This window comes from Acinonyx jubatus, chromosome A1 (assembly GCF_027475565.1).
Source record: "Acinonyx jubatus isolate Ajub_Pintada_27869175 chromosome A1, VMU_Ajub_asm_v1.0, whole genome shotgun sequence".
Classification (NCBI taxonomy): Eukaryota; Metazoa; Chordata; class Mammalia; order Carnivora; family Felidae; genus Acinonyx; species Acinonyx jubatus.
In genome coordinates, this window is record NC_069380.1 from 25,383,266 (window position 1) to 25,389,121 (window position 5,856).

Consider the following 5,856-nt stretch of genomic DNA (forward strand, 5'->3'; position numbering starts at 1 on the left):
ATTCTTTGATATTCTGGGGTGGTTTTAAAATACATCTTTCTTCCTTCCTCCCTCCCTTCCTTCCTTCCTTCCTTCCTTCCTTCCTTCCTTCCTTCCTTCCTTCCTTCCTTCCTTTTCTTTTCTTTTTCTTTCTTATATTCCAATTCTTTGATATTCCTTCCTACAAAATGTGAAGCCTAGTAGGCTCCTCCTCCATATAGCATATAGGCCACACCCATCGACTCACTTCAAACAAATAGAATGTAGTGGAAGTGAAGTAGTTCTATGATTTCCATGACTAGGTCATAATAAGAATAGTCTTCCACCTGCTCCTCCCTCTCCCTCTCTCTTTCCCAATTATTTTATTCAGGCTATTGCAATAGTGGAAACTAAAGCTGAAGATGGGGAGTGTCTCAGAAGGATGGTTTTATCTTAGACTTTTATACGGAGGGGTAACAAGTTACAGATTTACAGTCTGGGTGTGGTTTATTTGCCAGCAGAAGCCTCAGTTATCCAAAGAGGAAAAGTTTTTTTCTGGTGAGCTGCTTACAAAGGAACAAAGCAGTTCTAATTTTACCTAATCAAATATGAGGCAAAGAATAGGAAGTCGAAGGATCACGTTGGAGGGCCTGCCTTGTCGGCAGGTTCAGGAAAAAGGGGAGAGGTCTGCGTTTGTCTCGGTCAGCAACCTCATTCCGGGGGACGCTAAGCGCCATGTTGACGCTCCAGCAGCCTGGTGAACGTGTCCCGGGTCGACATGCTTCTGCATAAAGAGGCTCAGGTGCAGCGACACCAAGTAGCCAGCAGCCCGAGTGAGCCTCCCTGAGACGGCTCCTCCCACCTCAATCAGGCCTGTAGATGGATTCAGCCTCCTGGTCTTTGCATCCTCCAGCTGCGGCCCCAGATACCATAAAGCAGAGGCAAACAGCAATAGATAACTAATACAGGCTCCCCCTCTCAACGTGCAGATGCATCGGTGTTGGTAAAAACACCCACAGCCCCGTGCTCCCTTCCGGATCCCTTCTTAACACCCAAAATGCGAATGAGGTCATAGCTGGGAAAATAGGTGTGCCTCTAGCAGTAGGCGCCTAGGGAAACCTAAATCAGCCATGATTTTGTTGAGTATGGAAAGAAATGACAACTTCATGAATGGAAGCGATGTAAAACTCTTCACCGTGCTTCTTAGCAACTAGAGAAGTCTGTTTATTTCGTTTACAGTCCCCAAAATGCTCATATGTAGTGCAACCAGGCCAATTATAGCACAATCCAATGTTTACATTGCCAGTCTAAGAAACAAAATAGCTGCTACTGCAGGAAAATTCAGTTGTCTATGTTTTAAGATGGAAAAACCAAGGGGAAGTTTGAAATCTAGGGTTTAGAACCTGGCTAATCAAAGTGGCCCTCCAAAGAACAAGGTCACATCACCTAAGAGCTTTGTTAGAAATGCAGAATTTAGGGGCACCTGGCCGGCTCAGTTGGTAGAGCAAGTTTGAGCTCCACGCTAGGTGTAGAGATGACTCAGAAATAAAATCTTAAATAAAAAAAAAGAACACAAAAATGCAGAATTTAGAGCCCCACCCCAGGTCTACTGAATCAGAATCTGCACTTTCACATCTCCAGGTGATTCATATGCACATGAAACTCTGAGGATGGGGGTGGGAGTGGGGATGGTTAATTCATACATTCAGTTCTTCAATAAATATTCTTTGAATATGCATTGCACTGGGAATACAACAGTGAATAACTTGCAATTCCCTTCCAGCTCTGGAGCTTTATATTTTTAAAATCTAATTCCTTGACAGGTAGAATTATTTTTCTCTGGCTTCTCTGCTATCATTATGCGATAGTAGTTACAGAATCATTCAAACAGGAAGACAGGTGCCAGAGAGAATGGGGGGGGAATATTCCTTTAAGATCAGAACTTTACTTACCTAAAATGGGAGAATTATGTGCACATACATTAAAACATCCACTGCTGGTGCTGACAACTTGGTACAAATTGCCTGCATACGAATTCCAAGGTTCTCTGACTTGACTTTCAAAATTGCTCCACAAATCCCTGGGAAATTTCACAGTGTTTTGGAAACAGTGAGATTCTGACAGCATGTCAAGCACCCACTATTGTGTCTTCCCACGTTGCATCTGTAACAATAACCCATAGGGCATGCTAGAAAAGGTGACAGAGGTTGTCTAAAATGATATTTGCCACTGGCCATGGAGCTAGAAGGATTTTTATCTTTTAAATTCCATTAATAGGAAGTTGGGCAGGAGAAAAGAAAATGGGGGAAGTAAATAAAAGAATATATAAAAGGAAAAGAAAATAAGAGGAAAGAGAGAAGTATAGTACCATTAGGACTAACCTCCTATTCCTGTTCAGTGGTCCTTGGTGCCTTAGGCTGCCTGCCTTTGGTCTGGCTCCTTCATTTAGCAGCCAGTAAAGAAAAAGCTACAGCTATTATTTTTAAATGTCATTTCCTTTCCCTCCGAGGTCAGATTTCAAAAGCGGCTCCTTTCAAAGGATGAAGGGAAAAATTGATTTGTAAGACAAGATACTTTGTCAACTTTATAAAATCGCTCTCTCTGGGACTCTTGAAAATACTATTACTCCTTTTATGGATATGAGAAACAGGGTGCTATTCTGCTGTAACCTCTCTAGTCCTGTAAATTTACATAAACGTGATTAATCAATAGGGCTCGTTTATTTGTTGGTGGGAGAAATTTTGGTAAGCTAATTATGCCATTGTGTATAGTACTTTTAAGTCTTAATGAGTGCCTGATACATATTAATATCAAGAACACAGCAATAAATATTTGTTAAATAAATACATGGAATTGAACTCAGAAAGACAACGAAAAATGTAATTTAGACCCCATCTGTCAAGGACTCAGCAGTTGGTTTTATGACCAGTCACCACCTGCTACCTCAACAAGGCTATTTTAATGAAAAGGGATAACATTGATTTGTATCCTTTAGCTGCAGTTCGGCTCCAGGATTGCTCAATATTATGGTCTTTTGGGAGGCAAGTTTGTTAAAAGCAATGCTAGATGAGGCAAACATATAATGGTCAAGTGGTATGTAGCTGGAAAATCCTCCCAAACTAAACATTCACATAATGAGCTCGGTTTGTGAGTTTAGAATTTTAATGAAGAGAAGGCAGTGTTTGAAGCCCTAAAGCCTGTGTGTGTGTGTGTGTGTGCACGCGCGCGTGTGTGTCTGTGTAAGCAATGGCTTCTGAAGCACACTTAACAAAAGCACATGCTTCAAAGAAGCTAACTGAATGTTTTATGTTCACTACATGCTCATTAGTAACTCTTCTCATTTCTCCCATTTACTTCTTTTCTTACTGATCTTAAGGATGCAATTAAAATCCCAGTGACTTGTGGTTTCTGCTGGAGCGATAAATAGTACCTGACCCCATGTGATCTGCTGCATGAATAAAGATCAGGATTTCATCTTCTAGCAACTCCTGGTTGCTAAGGAGACTACTGGCATCTCTATGTCCTAGGTACCATATTGCTTGGAAAGAATTACAGCAGTTTTGCCTGTTACTTTCCCAGAGAGAAAACCTGAAAACTCATTAAGGCAGCCAACATTTTAAGATTCTACTGGTCTCTTTAATGTTTGGAGTGCCTTTGGCCCTGGAGCGTAACTTGTGAACATGTTGGCATCTAAATGAGTACAGCCTCAGAAATGACAGTGCAGCTTTGTAATAGAAAATACCATGAATAGTTAGGCTGTGGGTACCAAAGTCTCTGACCTGGCCTGTGACAAAGGCCTGTTTTGTTGTTTATTCCTTCTTTTTCCTTGCTTCCTTCCTTCCTTCCTCCCTCTTTTTCTTCCTTCCTTCTTTCCTTCTTTCTTTCCTTCCTTCCTTCTTTCCTTCCTTCCTTCCTTTCCTTCTTTTCTGCAGAGCAACTCACCCTGTTAAACGTCAGAGTCGGTAGACCACGCTTATTTTCCAGCCCTGTTTCTAACATCTGACCCTGGGCAAGTCCGCTCTCTGACCCTCAGTTTCCTTATCCTTAAAGCAGAAAAATAGTGATACCTCGTAATGTTGTTCATGAGGATTAGAGGAGATCATGAAAACATGTAAATTGCAAAGCAGGGCTAAGTTCATGACCCAGGGGAGGTTCCCCCAGGCCAACTTTAGGAGTTTCACTGCCAGCTTGTCTATTAAGGAGCCCTTAGGATCAGCACCTGCAGAAGAAAGCAGGCTGAGTACAGGGAGAAATCTAGTTGTGAATAGATGCGCTCCAACAACGACTGCAGCCAGCCCTCAGATGAATTCCCAGGCTAGCGTGGCACTCCAGGATCGTCCCAAACGGGGCTGGCATGGCCAGGCCTTCCCCCCAACCCCTTACGGATTGAGTGTTTGTGTCCTCCCCAAATTCCTATGTTGAAGCCTAGATCGCCAGCATTGGATGGTATTTGGAGCTGAGGCTTTGGGAGGCAATTAGGTTTAGATGTGGTCACAAGGGTGGGGCCCCATGATGGGATTAGTGTGTCCTTATAAAAAGAAGAAAAGACCACAGCTCTTTCCTTCCCCACTGACACACGAGAAGGCAGTCATGTACAAGTGAGGATGAGAGCTCTCACCAAGCACCTGTGGTGGCACACTGACCTTGGACTTCGACTTCCAGAACTATGAGAAGATAATCGTCTGTTGTTCAAGCCCCCACAGTCTACGGTATTTGTTATAACAGTCCAGGCTAAGACACCCTTCGTCAGTTACTGGATCTGGGCTGCCCCAAGAAGGTGCATGACCTTTTTCTACGCAGCTCAGGTAATTCTTGAAGGAACTAATCAGCTTGAGGCTGTCTCTGGTACACATCACAGTGAACAGTACAATCACTATTATTACCTTTCACTCTTCGCTACTGAAAAACCTCACTCTGTCCAGCCGTTTTCTGTCATGTGAACAAACAAGCTCATTACTGACCTCACATGTCACTTGTTCACCTCTTCTTGGTTCCACTCCTCTCCCCTTTTGCACAAATCGCTTTAAACAGTGATTGCTACTCACCTTTTCATCTGCAATATATCCAGGGTTACAAAACACATCTATTAGCCAAGGTGGCTTTCTGCACCTGTGATTTTCCAAAGGTGGGCACTCTGAGATGATGGGCTCGATCTTCCTCTCAGGGCAATATATGAGGATCCTAGAACAAATTGCTAATCACATCCATTCCATTGGAGGTAAGCTCTTATTTTCAAGTCTTAGGGCAACTCACAATTACTCTTTTGTGTTGTAACAAAAACAAATGGATTTAAGTGAAAGGGCGGGCCTACGCCAGTGGACTCCATCTTGTTCTGTGTCCTTCACCTGAACCACACCTCCTCCCCTTGAGTAACCACCCCCCCTCACCTGCCTAACAGGACTCGGACCCTTCCCCAGCCAATCGGCTGAGGCCATAGCCATTACCTCACCAATTGCCCCTAGGCTCCATAAAACCTTTGTCCTTTTGAAACTCGCTCTCTCTCCCTGGTATCTCACCGCTGCTTTGGTGCAGGTAGGGGATTGAGCTCGAGCTAGCTCGAATAAAGGCTCTTTGCTTTTGCATCGGACTCGGCTCCCTAGTGGTCTTTGGGGATCACGAATTCTGGGCATAACATAAGTACATGAGAACCATGGTAAAATTTGTAATTTAGAAAGATTAAAAAAAATTTTTTTTTAATGTTTATTTTTGAGAGAGAGACAGAGCATGAGTGGGGGAGGGGCAGAGAGAGGCGACACAGAATCTGAAGCAGGCTCCAGGCTTTGAGCTGTCAGCACAGAGCCCGACATGGGGCTCGAACTCAGGAACCCTGAGATCATGACCCGAGATAAAGTTGGACGCCCAACCAACTGAGCCCCCCCAGGCGCCCCAAGATTTTTT

At 43.6% G+C, this 5,856-nt stretch overlaps 1 long non-coding RNA gene across 1 annotated transcript; it reads right to left on the reverse strand.

The window, feature by feature from the left end:
- Nucleotides 1–446: 446 nt before the first annotated feature.
- LOC128314133 (uncharacterized) lies at nucleotides 447–3,871 on the reverse strand. The gene is made up of 2 exons (XR_008295582.1): nucleotides 1,911–3,871; nucleotides 447–871 (listed from the first exon to the last, which is right to left on the reverse strand). It is a non-coding gene; the product is annotated as an uncharacterized LOC128314133 (long non-coding RNA).
- Nucleotides 3,872–5,856: the final 1,985 nt, after the last annotated feature.